Consider the following 21,942-nt stretch of genomic DNA (forward strand, 5'->3'; position numbering starts at 1 on the left):
AGTGCTTTTAAACAGCTCAACATTTAATTCTTTGAAGGCACCATATCAAGGGCTGATATAAAACTGTTTATGTCGAAGGATATATAAAATAAGAAGGTGTTAAACCCAACACAAATTGAGTGGCAGGGGGTTCCCTAAAGTGCTAATTTTATGTTTGTTTTCATCTCATTTAAAGTTAAGATGTCTGTATTACAACAGTGATGTGTAACATGCTTTACATACAGATTAAGCAAAATGTGTCAATTTATGAGACTTATTTGCCTGGAGAGGTAGTCACTAGTAGTTTCATCAGTGTTTTTATGTGTGCATATATATGTGTGTGTGCCTTTTTGCATGTGGATACACAAAAATGCGTGTGTGTGTTTGTGTACACACAGCTCTATGAGTATCCCCACCCAGAGGAACTAAGTTTTATGTCCATATTAGCTAGCCTCTGCATGTCCCTTTACTTCAGTGATTATGGAAAACTTATAACTAATTAATTATCTGAGATTGCTCATTTAAAAATTTTAAATATTTCATTTCATTTAAATACACTGTGAGATTTTAAGGCTACATTTTGTTTAATTGGTATTGCTAAACTGAACTGATTTATACACTCTGAGAATATTAGATGGCTGTAATAGAGGAATAAATGATTTTTCAGCTACATTTTACCCTCCTTTTTCCACGTTAGTCTTCAAAACACCCCAGAAATTCATTAGAAACAATGCAATTTTCACTCAAATGTGCTGTTTTCCTCTTATTAATGAGAACTGAAAAACTGCTTTTTAGGAAACAAAACATGAAAATTTACATTTTTTGGGGGGGGTCAAAGACATTGTCCATCCAAATAACTTTTTGAACTCTGAATTTAACACTGTTTTAAAAATAATCATCAAGTAAATTTCTGGTTCTCACCAAGAACTGTGAATTGAATGAAAGTTTCAGCTGCCCATCTTCAGCTGACCCCACTCCAGTTCCTGAGAGCACCATCGCTGCGATCCACTCTCTGCATCCACTTTCAAAGGTGTGGCAATTGTTTTCTGATACATCTCCATATCCATCTATAAAATAATGCAATATCCTGCAGACACTAGGGACCAGATCCTGAAAGTGAAACAGCTCAGTGCAGAATCCCACCCAAGCTATGTGTTGTTGGTGTAATTAATCAGTTTACAGGTCTTGAGCTCAAGTACAGGTGTAGTCATTTCAGGGTTCGCATGCAAAACTGATGAGAATTTATTTATGCAACCTAGCGGCTGTGCATAATTATCTACTAAATGTAATTTACATAGCACCAAAAGTGTTTGATGCAAACATTAAGATGGAAAATGTCACTAAGATAAAGCTGCAAGAGGCAGGGGGGAATGGAAAACTATCTACCAGCTGGGATAACAAATACATCCATTTTATCCACTAATGCTATATCTTATTGCAAAGAAGTGGAAGATAAGAACTAAATATCCAGCCTTTGCTTAGTATAGTGAACTTTGTTGAGAGTTCCCGTCTTAAACTACATTTGGTTCTGCCTTTTCACTTTCGATAGACAAGTATTTGACATCAAGATCTGGCTGTACTGGTCAATGTACAAACACATGCTAAAAATAGACTTTCCCCATAGATATCAGCCTGAGTAGACTGCCTGTTTGTGAACAGATGATAATGTAAGAAGAATATGAGCAATAGCATCTTTGTGAGATTTTTACTTCAAGAACAGTGCTTCGCCACTATGTTATGTTTATTTAGGCAAGTGTTTTTCTGCTTTTGGTAGGATGAATCACTTTGCGACCAATGCTATGCTGAGCACAAATGTTTTGGCCTGTTTATTTTGTATGTATGTACAAAGGCAGTGGGTGGAAATGAATTGGCTAAGCTCAAGATTTTCTTAGTATGATCTTGAGTAAAATCCAGCGTAGCTTTTTTAGAACTCTGTTTCAAAAGGCCTGTTAAAGCTTTATCTCATTTCCAAAGTATATGATCAGCTGGCATTCTCAAAGCAGTAGTAGCAATGCTGTCCCCACAGCTTCAGGAGCAAGCACTAGGTGCCTCTGATTTATGCACCTCCCCACACACTGAAGTATCTAGAAAGACATATATATTGCTTAATGTTCCAAATTTAACGTGAAATTCCATATATAGTGCTCTATAGTTGCCTCAGCATTAGAACCTAAAATATACCGATTTCCCATTTTCATGGTCTCTTGTTTCTCTGTTCCTGATCTCAGCTTCCCCTGGAGAGCCTCTGGGAGCAAGAAAAATTGGAAAGTTGCCCTGACTCTCATTCTGCCCTGACACATGTGTTGGTATGCTTCAGAGCAGCCTAGAGGCAGCTTCGACAAATAACATCTGGCAGCTTGCCTCCATGACTTGGATTTATCCTACTGAACTTCAGGCACACACACTGAGGCATCTTTGGTGGGAGCCCATCATTTTGTTTCCTCTCTAGGCAATAAAGACAGCCATATCCAAAATGGCCATCCCCAAGGCACACAAGATTTGGTTTTCTTTATAAATTAATCTCATAAAAGAAGAAAAGAAAAGCAGTTGTGATGTGAACTCCAGACCAAATAGAAATGGGAGAGCAGCTCTGCCGTTTCTCCTTTTAGCAGTTCTGGAAACCTGGCCATTTACCTACTGATAACTGTTTTTTTTTTACTGTACAGTATAAAGGGTTGCCCATTGTAGCTGAACATTTAGGAAAGTCAGAAATTCTCTGCCTGTCTGGTTATTTACACTACCAGGAGACACACCAGCTTTCTCCTTTGCTTCTCTGTGAACTTACTGTACTGAAGAGTTGCTTCGTAGGACTGCATGACAGTCCAACTCCTAATAAATCCCACCTGACTGAAATGAATTAGGTCTGGGAATATGTGTTCCAGATTATTAACCAGCACCTTTGCAAGTAACTTACCATCCACATTTATTAAAGATATTGGGTGATAATTTGTGCAGTGTTCTGGATCTCTCCCTTGTCTAAGAATTATGATAATTAGTGCTCAGAGAGAGGATGTCACTCATATGTTTCTCAGGGTGCCGAGAATAGCATATCATTACACTCCTTTTAGATTTGAGATGGATAACTCCAAGGCTGTTGCTATTTTTTAACCTTGGCCAGCCAGGAGGCCATTTGGTCAAGTGGATGGAGGCTCAAAGTGAGGGTCAGGGGACCTGTGCTCCAGCTCCAGCACGGAACATCTTTGCCAGCACACAACAGTGTGCTGGCTGGCCCCTAATTTCCAGCTGCAAATGAGAATAAAGATCCCCAAGGCCGGAGTTCAATTTCAGGAGGCCCCTGTCCAAGAAGAAACACTAAGCTTGGTAAAATGCGTGAAATAGAAAGTACCTGCATCTTTGGTGCATAGTGCCAGGTGAGGATCTGATGATAATTCAGCTGGCTGCAAAGTGAGAGACCACTCCAGGAGGAAGGATCAGTGCCATAGAGAGACCACTCTAAAAAGCCTTGTAAGACCTTAAAAAATGCAGAAAATGGTAGAAGATAATAAACTACATCTGCATTTGGAGACATCAGAAAGCAGGTCCTTTAATTCTAGGAGATAATTTAAGAAGAAAATGATAAACTCCCCCAGGAACCTAAATATTAAATTCGTTTCTGTAAGTGGGCTTTTACTACCCAAAGTCCTTAGATCCCAAACAACCAATCTGCCAGAATGACCCAAACAGAAGGCCTTACTGATACACTCGCAGCGCAGATTCAAGAGATGGTTAGCCATGTCCTTCATCTGAATTACACCAATCCCGCAACATTATCTGAAAATCTCTAGCCTTTAGATTCCTCTGTTTGAATATGATGTTTTCACACCACTTTCCTGGAAGAGAAAGTAATCTGTGTTTCCACATCTTTATTTCTATGTGCACTCATGCAGACACACAAAAGACTGTGATAACAGTACCATCAGCTAGGTTTTCTTCACCTCTCTGAAAAACTTTGTTTATTTCATAACTAGTCATTAAACAGTCCAATAATTTCCATCGTGCTATTTTGGGGGATGGAAAAAAAACCAAGTTTCTCCTTCAACAATGTATTCCTGCTTGGCTTTCATCAAAGAGTTAAACAGCCAAGGGCTTTTAGCATCTCATTTCACTTACACACATAGGCCATTATAACCTGCATAAACAAGGATGACAAGTTGAGATTAATGAAGGTCCCAAAGTGACAGAACAATTTAATTGTCAGAAATCATAGGAGGTGAACTTTGCCAGTGTATTTATATAAGACTGCCGGAGTCTAAAAACTTCCCTAATTGATTATGACCAATAAGTAATAACACTGGAAGCAGTTTTCTGGTATACAAATAAGAAATGACCCCAAACAGTTAATAGTGGTATTAAGATGCATAATACAAGAATATTAGATTGATAAAATAAATGACCAATAACACTTCACAAATAAGTGTAGTGTTTACGCTTTCAAGTAGAGCAGAGGAAAACTGCAGTGCTGACAAAAGTCAAATGAAGTGGTCTGGTTATAGAGAAACAACTTGCAACAACCAAGCAGGGAGCCTTACACTGATATGACTGCAGCAGAGGCAAGCAAAAACCCATTGAATCTGCAGTGCAATGCTGTTCCTTCTCTTGTACTTTAAGAAAGTTTTAGGCTTATTTTCTGCAAGAATCTTAAAATTATTGTGCATGTTTGCTCTGAAGGAGTTAAAACTGTGTTATGTAAACATACATACACACACACAGAGTTCTGATACTAATTAAGGGGGACAAGCCATAATAAATCTCTCTTCTAACCTTTGGAAGAGTCACCAGGTAATTCAAAACTCAAGCTACAACCCACAGCCCTTTGTGTTTTTGAATTCCAGGGACTCATTCAGTTGTTGCCTAAATATACGATCGCCTTTAGAGCTCACCACCTCAACTGGAAGCCTGCTCAACCTGTTCCCTTGCCTTTCTAGGATCGTATCTCCTTATTTTTCACTTCCACATATCCTGTCTTATGTTCTATTTATATCTTCTAGTCAGGCTTCTCCAATGATCCCAAGCAAATCATCAAGCTAATTTGAATGATAACTCTTAGAGAGCTGGAATAACCTCTCTTTTATTTTTTTTTCTATTTTTTTTTTCCAGAGGGTAAGTAACTAATTGTGCTGGCAGTATTTCCCTTTCTAAATATAAAGAATATCTCTTCATTCCAGTAATATTTTACTTAAATGGCTGCCAGGGATGGCTGTATAACTGATCCTGCCTTAGAGCAGGAGAACAGAATATATGGCCTATAGAGTTTCCTTCCAGTCTTACATTTCAGTGATTCTCTAATGATAAAGGAAAAAGGCAGCACTTAATGCATTTCACTCATATCACCTCATAACTGTCCCTTCACATGACTAAATCAGGCTCATTTCACCATCTTGTCCTCCTATTTACAATGGCACGTGTCAACTTAGCTATTCCAAACTTCTTCCAATAAGCAAACCAAACAGGATACTGTAGACCACACTCTGCCTCAATATACATGAGCTGCTCTCATTAGATCAAAGGGAAAGGTAAATATAGCTGAGGCAGAAATTGTCTCCATATGTCATATGCAGCCTAACTGGTGTTCTATAAAATGATACTTACTGTCACCAGCAATTTGTGAAAACACTCCCAATTTCTCTGGGATCTTCCCCTTGCCATTCTTTTCAAACACTTAGAGAAAGGTTAGATTTTAACAGGATTTTTTTTGCAAGCAGAAAGTCTACATTTACTTTTCAACAAGAGCCTGAAAACCTCAGTCCCAAATGCATTACGTGCCTTTGGAGTTCAGAAAGAAAGTGCCCACATTTCAATTTAGATTAGTTAGACACATCTTGATAAAGCTGAGGTCTGACTAACCTTCCTTACTGCTGCTTTGAGCAGGGCATACGCAGCATTAAGGGCAAACTCCTCTCAAGTTTAGCTTCTCCCTTCATGAATATATTATCTGCAGGATTTTTAGCACATATTTTTTCTGTTTTTGAAAATAGCCGGACAAATACTTTGTGTAAACTTCTTTCAGACAGTAGATAACTTCTAGCTGCTGCTTGGCTGATGTGTTTTGAGAAATGAATAATCAAAATTCATGGTGTGCTGTCTGGTCCCCAATGCACTTTAATTCTTTGATCAGATAAATGTAATTGGTTCAAAAAAAAAAAAAAAAAAAGAAAAAAAAAAGTATATGTCTTGAAGGGCCAGGAAAATGAATTCAAAATGTGCTTTCACAACCAGTTAAGGTTATTTACAGAGAGGCTGGGCCTCTACAACCTTTTCCCCTAAAATTTGTAGTGTTTATTTACAGAATATGAAGGAAAAGGAGCATTGAATCTAACCCTGAAGGGTTAACAAGATGTGCTTTTGGGGGAAGGCTCAGGTCACACTCCTATTGAGCCAACTAGGCATTCAAGCCTTTTAACATCATTAAAATCCTCACCGATAACAAAACCCGAGCTCCTCAGCCTCCTTACGCCACCCCCAGCTGGAAAGCCGGGAGCCCAGCTCACAGCAGCATTGGGAAGGACAAGCCCCAAACACCATGCTTTGGCTCTGGCACTTTTGCTTGATAAGTCCAAAACAGTCCAGTTTGACAGGCCCTTTATATGCAAGCTTGAAAAATAACCTATTTAGCATTCCCCAGCTCCAGCACATGATTTCACTGGGAAACTATGCAAAAGATACTTTGGAAATAAATATGCACAAGAAATTACAACTCTGTCTGAATGACCCCCTACCTTGGAATGTCTAGAACTGTGAGAATTATAAGGTCAGGAAATATGTACAGGCCTAGTGCCTCGAAAAGTTACTATTCCTTATTAGGAATCTGCGCAGACATGGAAGCAGGAGTTGTATAAACTAAAAGGAAGATTTTTTCCTGTCGCTTACATGCCTAGTCCTTGACCTATCCCATTTATAGTTTCCTTTAAGATACTATGCATTGCAAGTTCATTTGTTTCCTAGTAGTCCTCCAGCAGTGATCTGCAAATCCAGCCAATACTTCAGCCAGAGCAGGGCTATGTAAGCAGAAGCTTTAGATTTATATGCCTGTAAAATCACAGGTATTCATTTATATCACTGCTAACAATTTTGAGCTCCGAGTCTACAATTTCCAGGTAAAAGGTATCCTTACTCTCTGTCTGAAAATTTTAAATGCAGACATATAGAACTGTTTAGTCTGCTTTACTATAAATAGGAGGTAATATGTTATTTCAAACAAAAAGCATACCATAAACTACACACTTAATTTTGACAGATTGTGCTTTCCTATATATGGCTCGGTCCTGCTGTGCTTTCATGGATCAAACTCCCATTGACTTCAGCAGTGTCTCCTAACAGTGCAATTCCAAATATTGCCTTTTGTTATATTTCACACATTCATTTTTTTTTTCCTAATCCTTTCCTCTGCATAGAAGTACTGTATTTACAATATTCAGCTGTAGGCTTGCGCAGGCTACACAAAAGCATCTTACGAGCTGAAAAGTGCTTGCAAGAAGCAATCCTTTCCCCCCACCTCTCAAATGACATAATTAGACAAGTCTCAAAATTCAGGAGAATACCACTGCTGCAGATCACCCCCGAAATCTGCAAAAGGAAAATAAATGCTTTTACATCAGAGATAACCTTTCAGCTAACTTTCTCCTCTGCGTCCCTCCCAGTTTGCAGTTAAATTGCACGGTGTGTTTACTCTTCCAGTGAACAGACCCATTATATGACTTAAAGTGTTAGCGTACACAGCACTGACATGTCCATTACATCCATGCACACTGATACCTAGATTACAGAGAAGTTCAGGTTACCCAATTAAGAACTTGAGCTGCATTTTGGAAACCGAGAAGCAGGAGGGAGCTCTGGTTAGGGTATTTCAGTTTATGCACTGATAAAGATATCATCTGTTTGCAGAATCTTGGTCTGCCGAGTTGCAACAGAAGGAGAGTGGAACTGAAGAGAAAGACCCAAGCCCAAATATCATTTCAAAGTGCTGGCTTGTAGTTTAGCTTCTGGGAACTGAAAAAAGGAGACTGGGGAGTTGTGGTTTGTCCTCCTGCCAGAGTGGAGGAGCAGTCTGGCAGATGGGCATGGGTAAAACCCACTGCATGGGGCCCATCACTCTTAGGGCAACATGCCTTGTCCCTGTGTCCGATGGCCACTTTACGCTCTGCCTCCTTGTTTGCATGGGGCCTCAAGCTTCAGGCCAAACAGTCTGCATAACCTTTGACGCAAATAGCAAGTTAATAAAAAAAAATAAAAATCCAAACCCTGCTGTATCAGAAATATGGCCCTGCCAGCACTTACCTTCCCAGTGCTTCATAGGAAAACCAGGGCAGATTTTGCCAAATGCCTTTTGATTTGAGCCTACCATTGGTTATCAGACAATGTCAGCTTTAATTAAAATAAACTAAAAATAGTGAAAGAGCTTTTTGATCCTTTAGTTAAGCTGAAAACATAGGTATTATAACTGCTAGCGATGTCCAGTGACTTAGAACTGGAAGACTGAAAAACCAATCTCATGGCAGTGAATAAGGCTTGTGTCTTCAACGCCGCTCTTGCAAGGGGTCTGAGTCCCAATTATGAATGCTGTGGGTTGGCAGCACCGCTCTGTACTGGTATAAATAACTCATGTGCTGTGGGACAGCAGCACTCCTTCCTCTGCGCTTTGAGACCGCTCCTTTTCTCCCTGGTAAGGCCGTGCCATGAATCATTTCAGGTTAATGGGAGATTCTCCGCCGACTTCAATGGGAGCAGAACTGAACCTAAGCAGTTGTCTGAGGACGACACAGATAAAGGCGGCTGTAGCCGCTTCCATTTTATTTAAAGATGTTGTTACGTGCTTTGACAGTTCAACCCTGCACATTTAAACATTCAGTTACTGCAGCTTTAGTGAAAGTGATTCTCGCTAGCAATACAAATCTCTGGTTACCAAACATTTACTTTATGCTCTCAAAAAGATAATCTAACAACATTTGGCGTTTTCTGTTTCCAAATAAAAGGAATTCATGATATCCCCTTGTGTTATTGTTACGGACTGTACAGCTAAATTTAACTGCTTTATCTTATGCTGATCTTTCAAATAAAGTTCATTATTATATCAGGTATGTTCACGGTTAGCAATGATTGTTTAATATTAAACACCCTTTGCCAGTAAAGCTCCATATATAATTGACTGTTACAATCTTGGTTGCAGCTGTTCCAATAATAAAAGCTCTAATTAAAATCACATTCAGATTTCCGAGATAACCACTTTGGCCTCACTCACAGCAAATAGTACCTTGTAACTGTCCCAGAAACCAGAGGGAGACCATTTCTCCAAGAAAGCCCCTGACCAATGGAAGACTGCGGGATATGTTCCTCTGTTTCATTTGCTAATAAAGAAGAAGGAGCTGAAATTTTGATGCTTTCAGGCATATTTCTAGCCAGTCAAATTCTTTAGCGGCAAGAAGTCCAGATGAACTGTTGAACTATGAGACTTAGCTGAAAATCTATATCAGATTCTTTCACTTTCTACAATGTTTTTGTAGTGTGTTTTTCTAATATTTTTCCTAATATCAATACAGCTAAGATCAGTATACACGAATTGTGAAATTTGCCCTATTCTCTCTGATATTTTCTCCTGTATTTCTTTCCCATCCAGCCACAACTTTAAAAAAATTCAAATCTATTAATAGGTTTGGCGTAGATGATGGTATTCTTCTCCTTAGATAAAACTAAAATAATCTTCTTTGCTTGTAGCTGTATGGAAATGCCTACCAAATAGATCACCTCGCTCATACGTAATGTGCCACAGTGAAGATGGAACATGGTGTTCCTAAGGATGTTACAATCAGAGGCAAAAAAATGCAGTGGTTAAAAAAGAACATCAGTGAATTCACTGAAACAGAAGTTAGTTTTGTGGCAAGCATCACTGATACTTGAGGAGATCCTTCTGTACTTGCTGTCCCCAACACGTGCAACCATATAACCCTTTCACACTCCTTCCCTTGAATAGAAAAAAGTTTATCCTTTTCCAACCTATGATCGTTCTCACAGCTGGTACGGGTGCTTTTACATGAAGTCAGTCAGTATTCCCGTTTATCAGTCCCGTAAGGATTGATACAGATAGAGTTGAACTAGTTCTGCACCTACCAGCACCTCACCAAAATATTCTCAGGTATATACCCCACAGAAATTCAACTTCACCATTACCAGCATAAAGAAATCACACCTACCATTCTGCTCCAGTTGTCCTTTTTTCTTCCCCCTGAAAAAGCATTCAGTTTAAAGAATTGAGAACCCTATGCCAACAGGAGCAGGCAACTATCACACATAAATGAATGGGTTCTGCCCTGGTAATCTAACCTTACGATAAACCACTCCAACCAAAATTTAGCAGAACCAGATGTGTGAACTAGCCTCTTTCTTGACCCAGTCATCTTACCGTAGCATAGTCCAATTTTCTTAATAATAACATTGCAGAGCACTAGCAATTCAACTCTTCTTTCTTCAAATAAAGCAAGCACACAGGGAAACTAAAAACACATATGTTTAAAGTGATAGAAATAAACATTCTTAAGTGAGAAAAGGAAATGAATGAAGTTCCCACCAGAAGACTACCTCACTGCCACATTGACTGCAACTACAGGCCAAACTTGCAGCCACTGCCCACCAGCGTTATTCCAGTCACTTCAACCACACTACTCTAGTTCACACCCTCCAAAAAACTCAACCCTTACACATGAGCATGCAATTATGGCCAGGCAGTCTTGACCACCCGAGGGTTTCTTCACTGCTGGGTCATCCTGAAATATTCCAGGAAAAGATCTGTGGCATTCAAGATGTTCTCTTTTCTCCTCGTTATCCAGGATCAGTCCTGCTGTGGTTGGCTGAAGCTTTCTTCTTTGCTTTTCATTCACCTCTGTAGCCCCCTGCCTTGTGGGATGGATTGAGGAGGCATGCCAGCGATACTCAGCAGGAATGAGATGTTGTCAGTTTTTGAGCAGACTCCTAACTCATCTGAATTGCTCCAGACTGGGTGCAGTGATTTAGGAAAGTCCTGCTGATGCGCAGAGCTATTTTGCAATCATGCCCTTCTGTTCATCTGTTCCATTCAAGTGAGAGAACACTACAGTGACAAACTTCACTTCTGAGCTTCCTTGCATTTTAAATTTATACCCAAAACCCACCTTGAGAAAGCGGTTTGGTGTTTCCGTACAGAAATAAAACCTATTTATTTTTATGAGGGTAATGTACCAGGCTAAATAAAAATAACCTCACACGGCACTTCAGGGCAAAAAGGAATTTTGCATAATTCAAGGCAGTGACCTACAGCACGCCGATCTACAGAGGACCCACTCTTCCCCTACCCCTTGGTGTACTAGTTACATAGGACAGTACCAGCTTTGGCAGCATCCTTTTTGTTGCATCATTCCAAACTGTTTTACAGAGCTGCCCTGCTATCAGTGTTTCTGTTGTCATCCATTATTTTCTGATTAGGCACAAGGAGAGGTATTCCTTGGACCTGTGGCATCAAGAGGGAAATGAGTTTTAAGCTTGGTCACTAGGGTTTCCAGCACATGTCTGCGGTGAGATTTTGACTGCATCTGGTCAGCCCTCAGAGCCTGACAAAGCATCTTTATTCAGCAGGTCTGAACCTCGCACTTGCCATGATAACTGATCCACTCCCCCCTCACCCCCATCTAAGAAGTGAACACACATGATGTATGTTTAATGTAATACAGGGCTCCCCTAGTTGTGTCTCAGCTTCTCCTATCTGGCACCAAAGCCTGATTAAATATTAACATGGGGTGGGTCCTATTATTTCCTGACTTCCGAGAATCCATTGGTAAATTGAGATCTAGCTGCTAAAAATTTCTGACACAACATCATTTGTATTGAACCACCTTTCCATGCCAGAGTGCCAGTGTTAATAAATCAGGCTGTTCTCATTGAATAAATCTATTTAAATACTTATAAAATATTAAAGATGCATTTGGGAAAAGCCTCTAAGGTGATTGTTGCACCCATGCACCTCACAGTAACTAATTTATTAAAGAGTTTGCAAACCTGGGAAGGAAGGGAAAAGAAAAATGGTTTCAAAACCAAGAGCAGAAGCCAATTTTTCAGCTCAGATGATGAAAGGAAGCATGCATTTCTAATCAAAAAGACAGATACGCCTTTTCTCTCCCACCATTCCCTCAACAGCAAAGTGCCTTTTCATCATCAACAACACTCCATTCCTAATGTCTGCTGAGGCCTTTCTGCACCTTCTCCATACACTAGTAATGTACACACAGCATCCCTTTGAAACAAGAGCCCATTAGCTGTGGCAGACTACCTTTTCACATGAAGTCCTTCCGTTGGTAGTCATCAGCAGAGTGCTAAATCATCCCAACTGGGCATGCTCACATCATGGCAGCAGGATAAACAGATATTTAGAGCCGCAGAATGAAAATTGCTTTTCTACCTTTCTTGAAGGGTATTTTTTTTAGGAAAGGTCATAAACTACACAGGGAATATCAAGCTTTCCTCTCTCACTCCCCTCCCTCCTCCCTTAAACACAGATTTTTTTAACAAATCCACTTTTGCTTACACCCAGGTCATCTGTAATTTTAGACCTTCAACCACCAGCCAGTCCCCTTTAAAGATTACATAGTAAATGCGACCATAAATTTGCCCCACAATAAGAAACAAGTTTGAGCATGCCCTGAAAGAGGGATTTATGTGATTGTTTTCCTTCCAGTGGGCGTGGTGAAGGGATATAGAAACTGTCAGCGAGAGCAGCAAGCGGGGTGATACTTCACAATAGCTACCTGAGTAATGCAACAGAGATTAAGCCTAAATTGAGGACTGCTATTTCAGAGGACAATTAATTTTCAGGCTGTCATAAAAGCTCTGTTGACATTTCTCAGCTGAGATTTTGCTTCTCAGTAAGGGTTTAAACAGCTTTGTTCAATGCAGGCAGTGGTGCTGCTGCCATTCTTTGGGTTAAGTCTAGTTTTTTTTCCCCCCAAATAAAAGTGTAATGCCTTCTATTGTATTTCTTTCTCCGACATGCAAGAAAGCTTCTGTGTAGTTTGTTAATGCTCACTTCTAGATCTTCACCTGAGACCCCATCTCAGACAGCTTTTTTTTGTTTGTTTGTTTTCTGTAAGTGACTGATTTGGTCTCCTAATGCAGTTGCGCAGAAAAAAAACGGAAGCAACCAAACTATAAGCAGCCTCTGACCACATTTGGACAGGGGTTTGCTTGTTAGACACCTTTGCTGATCCCTTGCAAGCACCTAGGAGCACAATGGACTCTAGGAACAGAAAATCTATTTATCTCTAACTATGTTTTTCTGCATGCCTGAGTTATCCTGCAAGTCAGTAACCAATTTTACTGCAAGAGATGGCAGATGATGGTTCCAGGTCAACAAAGAAAAATTCCGGCCCCTGCCTGACAATACTGCAAGAATTGCCTTTTGCTTAATTGACAACAAGACGCCATCCAAGCTGACTATGACAACAGACCAGCATCACTATAAGCTATATGGCCAGTGTGGCCTGGGGCATGTTCTTCCAGGAGGCTCCCTAAAAGCAGGTGCTTAAGTGCTGTCACTGGGCAGCACAAAGAGCCCAGAGACAAGAAATGAGAGCTAAACTTTGGAAAAGGTCTTCTGCTCCAGCTAGGCCATTACAAAACTCCAGATCCCAGTGGCCAGCTGTAAGCATCCCCGTTGGAAGTGGCGTGCCTTGTCACTGGGTCCGACTTATTACAGTGACAAATTGTCTGTCAGGAGGCAGCTGCTCTGTACAGATATACAAATGTTTGTGTACAAAGACTGAAGGACGAAAGGGTTAATTATCCAACAAACTCAGGCAGAAGGGGAAAAAAAAGTTTCAAGCTCAGGGAGGTTATCATTGCCTTTTGCGCAGGCTGGTTTTAATCACTTTCTTGTACCTCTCCCTGACTTCATTTATCAAGCCTTCACATAAAGTTGCAAAGTGAGGTTATTCAGCGGATTACCTCCATTCATCTCGGATGATTGACCAGGGTGGTTTGCAGTACAAGCCAACCTGGGTGATGGCATTCCTCTTGTTTTCATTGCACAGCCTGCTTTCATTTTATGCTGTAATTGTGTTTTCACAAAACCATAACCAAGCAGGCTACAGATCCCAGGTTCCAGATTTATTTACAAACACCCCTGACTAGCCCCCTCAGCCTTCTCCTGTTATCTGCTTTATGCTGCTTTGGATCTTGCCCGCCGGGAGTCTGGGGTGGATTAGCACGAGATAGGAACTAGATCCAATCTAACTAAGGGGACCTAATCAGCCCGTCCTTCTACCCCCACTCCTCTTCCTCAGACTAAATCCAAGTCCTGCTTCCACACAAACTTTTCATGGGAATTGGCATCCAATATGAAAGACATCTTTCTGACCTTGCAGGAGCGGTTGTCAACCTCCAGCAGGTAACATGAGTGCTATTTGACAGAAGGAGGCAAACCACTCCACCAGGCGACTCAGGGGACTTCATAGAGAAAGGCCACCTTTCCCGGGGGGCCATTTGGGGAGCTGAAGATCATCCCTGTGTGTCTCCACCAGACAAGCCATAAAGGGTACGTGAGGTGAGTTGGAGACATTCTCATGATTCACAGTGAGTATATATGGGTGGAGAGCAAGAGGAGTTTAACTAGTTTGTACAACTGCAAATAAGACTGAGTTGAAGTTTCAACCGCCAGGAAGGCTTCAAAGCTGGTCACAAGGCAAATGTGATAAAAACCTTTTTCCTGCCTTTTGTGGAAGTAAAACCACCAGAATCTGGATCCCCCTGATTAGTAAACAGCTGATTCACATATAGGATGAAGGTTTTTTTTGTTTGTTGTTTTTTGTTTTTTTTTCCTCTGTGCAGCTCAGGAAACTCAGCTGGGGTAAATCAGCATACTGACGGCTCTGAGGCAGTTTGCACCACTCCATTGTCAAAACTTGATACAAATTTTTCAGTGTACTTCCTTTGGGAAATGTACATTGAGTGAGAAAAGCCCAGTCAGTGATTACAAAGAGTTCCTGTCGGCACTGTTCATCTGCAGTCACTTCCTAGGCAAAAAGCCTTTCAGATAAAAGCAGCATTTCCACCCAAACAACCTGGACCAGTTGGGGTGGGGAAAGGAAAGGCGATAGGGCAGAATAGCCGAACAAGTCTTTGTTCTATTCAAAGCGTTGTAAGAAGATTTCAACCACAGAATATGGCAACAGAACTGATCACAGGGGAAAATGCAATTAAAATACCTTTCTGCATTTTGCAGCCACAAAAGCGTTGGCAAATCGCTGTAATCTGGCTTTGCTGAAGTGGAGGGCATGAGTCAATGCATCAGGAAAGAGTTTCAGTTAAGTACTTTCCAAGGTAGTTACCTTGCTCAAGGCCATGCAGCACCTTTTGCACCTTATGTTATAGAAACTGGGATCCACAAGTGATTTTTCTTACTGTCCTTTGCTCCCACTACAGTGTTGAAACACCAGACAGACTCAGTTCAGCAACTGTGTATGCCTGTTCAGGTGCAGCAGACAGGAAATATTGAAGCTTCAGGCTGAGAGATTCTGATTTTTTATTTTTTATTTTTTACCTTTAAGTATTATTTCTGTGTCTTAATAGCAGACTGGATTTGTAGATTACAAATCAACTTTGAGCGAGAACAGCAAGCAAATCCATCCGGCCTGAAGCAAGAAGAGCCTTCAGGCAGGTGTTTGTAGGCTTTCTTTAGAAGGGCTCCCTGGACATATAAAGAGAGTTTATTAGTGCTGGTTTGTATATCACTGCTGCTGTCTTGTTGATAGCATGTTTGTCTCCGATCTTTTTTTCGTCTGACTCCAGTTCTAACTGGAATTCAGACAGAAATAATAACCAGAGAGGGAATCTTGTTCATTTTTTCATCTCTTTCCAAATTCCTTGCTTGCGAAGGTAGCTCTTAGATTGCACCTTTGACAAAAATAAAAAATAAAAGAATCTTCCACTAGTGCCTCTTCCTGGACTGAGATCAGTCTTCCTGAGATTTTTTTTTTTTTTCTGGGGGGGGAGGGGAGAGGTGAGGGGTATACTCAAGTTGAATATTAAGATTAAAAGGAGCTCTTGCCTTCTTCTCATCAAAGAACTGAACACTCCCAGACCTCTCAGTGACCTTTTAGGTGATGCTTTGAGGAGTCTAAAATCTAGGAAAAAACATAGGCTCAGGACCATGAATGATATTAACATTAGATGCTGAAAAAGCCTTTGATCGAGTGGAGTGGAATTATTTGATAATAGTCTAAATACAATAAATTGGCATCACTTTTGGAAGTAGATTTCTTTCTCTGTATGACCTATAGCAGATGTCAGGATTAATGTAGACAAAGTGAAAAGTTTTATTCTTTTCTGGAAATATTTATAACGTGGGCATATTTTATCATAAAGCTAATGAACAGCGTTTTACCAGGAAGATTACTAAGGTTACCATCCCACTGAGATGATCATACCTCGCTATTACAAATGTAAATTGAAACGTTACCTTCCTGAAGAGATGAGAAAAAGATTTTGCTGTGTAGTGTTTGAGACAATAAACGTTGGGACAGAATGGTAATGGAGAAATGAATGCATCAAATTAAGACTTGGCAAGAGAGGAAAAAAAAAATGCTGTTTTTTTTTTTCCCCCTAAATTTTCAAAAGACACATTCTCCAGATGTAAGGAAATGAATCATTAGAGAACAAACCTGCATTATCCATGTATTGAATCTGTGGAATGAAGCAGGATTCATTCAGGCTGCATTTTGTCTGAGGATAGGAAAGATTAGCTGATTTATGTGAGAAATTTTTAGAGAAATTTTTCCCCTAGGATTTCACAGATTCCCTTGTTTTAGGAAGAAAAAAGTGTTGTAGGCTTTTTGGTTGTTTTTTCTTTTTTTCCCTCCCTTAGTGTCATTATAAAACAAAACTCGTAGAAGATTTTTCACCAACTCCTAGGTTCTACTGCCAGAAGTTCATCTTGAATATCAGCCCAACATTTTTGTTGCCCATTTGAATGCACTAGCCTATTTCATATCACCTGATACCAACAAGGGGGAAAAAAGCCCTATCTGAACTTTACCCTGTGATGTAATATCTCTTTGTTTGTACTCCAAAATTTTATAGGCCTCCCTTGTTATTGTGCCTTATTGAAACTCATGCCTTATTTGCTGTTCATTATTATCTCTTCAATATTTCTGCTTCTTAAGAGTCTTCATCTGATTCAACATTTGTTTCAAATGATTTTTCTTCTGAAAAGGTATGCACTCACATTTTTGAAGGGAACTGGCACAGTGCTATTATCTGTCCATTATTTAATTATCTGGGTCTCTGTCATGAGCTGTGTGTTGTCCAAGGGAGATGCATGCAGAGTATATTAGTTAAGAGACTGCAGATCTCAAATGTCTGGCATGCATGGATGATGCAAACAGTTTTAAAGTCAGTAGAAGATAGGCTTGAAGTTTCATTTACTTATGGAATAATAAAAATTAATAAATGGATGTGGATGACTGTCCACTCTAAGCACATATGATACTGTGCTAAAGCTCAATACTAAAACATGGTGCTGCTGTATTTTTAATGCACTTGCAAAGTTTCATCTGCAAATTTCATTAATATACTCCTGTAGATCCAGGATGGCTTCTCCTCAGGAGTCTCTACTTTCTGGATCATAAAGTTGTCTTCACTATAATTTAGGAACCTCTGCGATGATGCATGTTCAGCTGTATTTGTTACTCAACAGATGTCTGGGTAGTTAAATTCCTCCATGAGCCTTTATCAGTACTTCTATTCTGGGATTCCCAACTGGTTCAAGATGTACGTCTCCTAGTCGGCAGCAGTACCACTGCTCAGAGATCAGTATGCACAGCTTGGGTCAGGCTTGTTTGGCACGGACCTCAGGCAGCTGGTTGCCCTGACCACTACCAGTCTCGCTGCTTGAGTTGACCATGTAGGCCTAGAATCGACATCTTCCTGGTTCCTGCTCAAGGACTGGGTTAGACGGGTAGCTGGGCCTCCGCCCCACGTTCATAATTCTCAAGACCATCTGCTGCAGTAACTGTCGCTGCTCTTCCTGTGGGGCTGCCGCCTGGGCTTGCTGCTCCTCCATAAATTTCGACAACACCTGCTGCTCTCACTATTCCCTCATATATTAAGTCCACAACAGAAGCTTGAAAACACACGCTGCTTACACTTCATTTAAACAGCTACCTTTCCGACATAACGCACTGATTCTGAAGCCACCCCTTTGAGGAGTTTGGTTTCAATAAAAGACGTGTGATAATGAGTTAACAACACTGATGTTGAACTTTTCTTCAGACCTACCCGGGGTTCCTCAGCTGTCCCAGCTGCTCTTCCTGCACCCTGGGTCATCCCTTGTCTTGGACAACAACTCATGACCACACCTTGGCCACCAGTTTCAAAGAGTCGGCAAGATGCACTTAACCTTCTGCCAGCAGGATGAACGTGCAGTAGCAGTGTGGGAAAGTTTTAGGCACACGCTGCCAGCCTGCTCTATTCCCTTAGGCTACTTCCTTGCATTACATATTAAGAGCTTTCCCTAGAGCTGGTCAAAGAGTAAAATAATAACCTGATTTGCAACTAGAAGTGCTGAATCTGGATCACTATGATTCAGAGAGTCATAATATTAGTTATTAATGAGTATTCAGCCTACTGCTGGGTATCTGTGAAAATGCTCCCAAATCCTCAGAGTTTAAAGAATTTTAGCCTCAATGATATTCACCCAGAGATTTACATGTTGTCATTCTTCCATCTAGAAATATTTGTCATCCAGAGGTCAGAAAAAAATCCCAGCTGCTTTTTGGTTTTCTGAGCAATGAGAAATGAATAAACACAGTCAAAATAAATGGTTTATTTTGAGTAAGCTGAAAAGCAATTGTTCTCCTTCTGCACTGACTGTGCACCCATGAGTATTAAATTTACAGGTGTCAGAATTGGTTTGCAAAAAATTTCTTATTAAGAAAAGGATTATATTTCCAGCTCCCAGCAAAAGCACAGCTAAACTCAGCCATAATTTCAACGAGTCTTGTTCTGTAGTGGAAGGTGTTTCTCTGGCATTGGAAGTTTTTGACTACATTGCAGGCACATTTCACTTTGACTGAAGCTCACTTCCTTCTCCCACTGAAAACAGGCAAGAAAGGAAGGAGAAGAGAGAATATTGCTTGAATTGTCCCATTTGCAAGAAGAAGTTTTGGTCTTTTTGTCCCTCTGCTGATTGTAATTCCTTGTCAATTAGACCATGCAGGTTCACGTGATAAAAGGCTGGCTTCATTTTGGGACACTACTCACTGTTCAAAAAGAAGAAAAAGTGCAACCAAAAAGAATTGTTCCTTCCTTTTCAACAACTAAATTGATCTCCTTCATCTACATCCCTTACCGAGAATCTGACTTCTTCTGGCTAGCTAGCAAATATAAAGTCAAACACCTGTTTACCAGACACAGAGCTATGTGTCTGCCATTGCCGATCCATCTGTGGAACATAAACATAACTTTCACCAGCTGCTTCTTTTAGCATGGGCTGGTAATGGAAGCCATTATAGAGCATATCAACAACATACTTTCCTAATAATCATGGGCCAGAGCATCACAGGGAGTAAACTGGCAGAGCCTCACTGAAGGCGAATAGTGCTGCACTGATTTACACCATCGGAGGACCTCACCCCAGTTTGTTTTACTTCACACTCTTCTGCTTTTATCTACCTCATTTTCCTGGTTTCCAGTTTGTTTCTGCTCTTCTATTATATTATACTAATGAGGCAACATGTTGTGGAATAATTCCTGGGCCAGGCCCAAGCAGGAATGGATAATTACCTTGGGTACTATACAGCCTCAATATTAATGACTCTGAGAAAACCTCAGAAGATTCAGAGGTGTGATAATGCAAAGAATCCAGCTGGATTTGGGCCAAATGCCCCATTCGTATAAACACGCTCACCTTTATTGACTTCAGGAGAATTATGCAGGCTTTTGTTTGTTGCGAATGCGCTTTAGATGATTCACAAGATCATGCCCAACCACATCTACACTCTTTAGATTGAAGTTGAGCTTGAAATATTGCAGTGTGAATAGCATATTCCTTTTTGTCTTGCATAAAGGGTGTTACAACTACAGTGTGTTACAACTATAATTAAATTGCTTATAAATCCCCTTATCTCTCATGCTGTTCCAGGAGGCAGTAATGAGGATCTGCTCCTGATGAGCATCAACATACCTCTTTCCCTGTGTCATATCAGTTAGACAGGTCAAGTTCTTGACGGTGACCAAAGACAACATCCTCTGTCCAGGCAGTTCATTTTCCTCTTGGTGTAAAGCACAGATATGCTGTGGGACTTTTTGACCTTTAATTTTCAAGTCAGAACACAACCTAGGACTCGAAAAAGAAATTTCGTTTGTGCTTGAGGCTCTCAAGTGGGATATACACGTACATCTTGAAAGACTTCAAATTCAGGAAAGCCCATCCTACTGAATTCAGCCTGGAAATGGTAGTAGTCCCTGAGAGTTACCCATCAGAATTTGCTTCCCTCTTGGTAATTTTGTGACATGCTGAATGCTGAACAGTGCTTTCCAGGACTTCTGCAATTGCTAAAAGCAATGCTCACCTCTAATATATTCCGACTTAAAGTGTACTACCTTGTTTAAAATGCACTGCTAAAGCATATATTTTCATGTATCGTTATGTCTAAATGCATGATAACCAGGTTGAAAATCAAATTATCTGTGTTAAGGTGGATATTACAATGTGACTACTGCCTGCTGTGCCTCGAATGAATCTTGTAAACACAATCAAATCTCTCACTTTCTCTCCCTCTCACAGACAGAGAGAGACACATGCACGCCCTTGCACAAGAAAAGAGATTCTTCACCTTCTGCCATCGTATTGTCACAGCAGCTCATGTTTATTGTGAATGACATCTTCAGCTACAACTCAGCATGAGCTCTGGTATGCTGGAGCTGAACATCCTACCAGAAAAATCAGCAGTGACATTAAAGTTGTTTCATGAATAATGAAAAAATAAATATCACATTAACTGTAGGTACACAAAATGCTTTGTTTAACTAAAAGGGTTTGCAGAGAAATTCCAGGTCTCTGAGGGTAGATACTATTTTATTAACTGTGGGTAGAGAACTTATTTAGATGGAGCTGTTTTCATTATATTGGTAATTTTCTCAATTACACAAATGAGGGAACACGTGATCAGTACTATTAGTAGGATACAGATTTCTCTTTTACAAAACTCTAACCTACCAGAAAATCACAAAACAACAAATCCTCCATACTTGCAGCCAATGAGTCTTTCAGCAACTTACATGCTATATAAGGAGGTTTAAATATGTCTCCCAAGTCCAAATTTGTATTACAACAGTTTTAATCATTTATGGGGGCAAAAAGGCTTCAGAGACAGTAATGCAATTATATAAGTGCATAATGCGAAAGAGAATTCAATTGTCTCAATGCCATACAAGGCAAGCTTATTACAAGATCCCAGCAAAAGATGCTTAAAACATGACTGCACTGGATCCAGAGTTTTGCTGGCAGCACCAGTGTGTGTTCCTGCCAATCGTCAGAAGTTCATAATCACAAATTTCAGGGAGAAGAAACAAGCTTCATTTGAATTACGGGGTTATGGTGACCAGAGATTCATATAAAAGTTATTTGTAGTGGAAATGCTATATTTTGCCCTATTAAGGACAGAGCAAACACACTTTTTACATAGCATTAATATGTCAGGCAAAAGTGAAATCTTTCAGTGATTTCAGGCTTTGTGCTAGACTGAAACTCGTGATCTTAAAATGCAAGGATTTCTACAGAAACACAAACATACTTGCTTCAAAAACTGGAGAACAGTCTTGCTAACTGCCCCTTAAAGCAAATAAAAAGAGCTGTTATTCCCCATTCTTCACAACATTTCATCCATATTCATAGCAAAAACACTGAGAAATGTTCCAAAGTGCCAAGAAGCATGAAAACTAATACTAAAC

The 21,942-nt window shown here is 40.2% G+C and overlaps 1 long non-coding RNA gene across 1 annotated transcript; it reads right to left on the reverse strand.

Annotated features, from left to right (window-relative positions):
• Window positions 1-581: 581 nt before the first annotated feature.
• Window positions 582-20,598, reverse strand: LOC121068140. The gene is made up of 3 exons (XR_005818652.1): window positions 20,174-20,598; window positions 3,326-3,451; window positions 582-1,046 (listed from the first exon to the last, which is right to left on the reverse strand). It is a non-coding gene; the product is annotated as an uncharacterized LOC121068140 (long non-coding RNA).
• Window positions 20,599-21,942: the final 1,344 nt, after the last annotated feature.

The sequence above is a fragment of the Cygnus olor genome, chromosome 3 (assembly GCF_009769625.2).
Source record: "Cygnus olor isolate bCygOlo1 chromosome 3, bCygOlo1.pri.v2, whole genome shotgun sequence".
NCBI classification, from domain to species: Eukaryota; Metazoa; Chordata; class Aves; order Anseriformes; family Anatidae; genus Cygnus; species Cygnus olor.